The sequence below is a fragment of the Penaeus monodon genome, chromosome 24 (genome assembly GCF_015228065.2).
Source record: "Penaeus monodon isolate SGIC_2016 chromosome 24, NSTDA_Pmon_1, whole genome shotgun sequence".
In the NCBI taxonomy this organism is placed as follows: Eukaryota; Metazoa; Arthropoda; class Malacostraca; order Decapoda; family Penaeidae; genus Penaeus; species Penaeus monodon.
The window spans coordinates 28810298-28810705 of NC_051409.1; positions in this window are offsets into that span (position 1 = coordinate 28810298).

Genomic DNA, 408 nt, shown 5'->3' on the forward strand with positions numbered 1-408 from the left:
CATACGTGTTAGTGTAAGATACAGCATTGTCTATGCTGCTAGGATGAGCGTCGAGAAGAAAGGAGGAAGAGATGCTGGAGAGAGCTGAGATGAGGGATGCTGAAATGGCTATTGGAAATATCACAGGGAAAAGAGAGAGAGATCTAGGCGTGGGGAGATAAGAGAAACGAAGTGGAATGAAGATGAGTGAAAAGATAACAGAAAAAGGGGGAAATGTAGTTCTGTAGTTATGTGATGAGAGAGGTAACGGAAGCAATAAAGATCGCCTGAAGAATAAAAGCAGATAAAGCCTGAGATAGAGGATATGAGTTGATGGAGAGATGAGAGATGCTGACCTGCGGAAAAAGGAGAGAAGGAGAGAGAAGACCAACAACATCCCGACGACGATTTTGAATGTATATACATGCA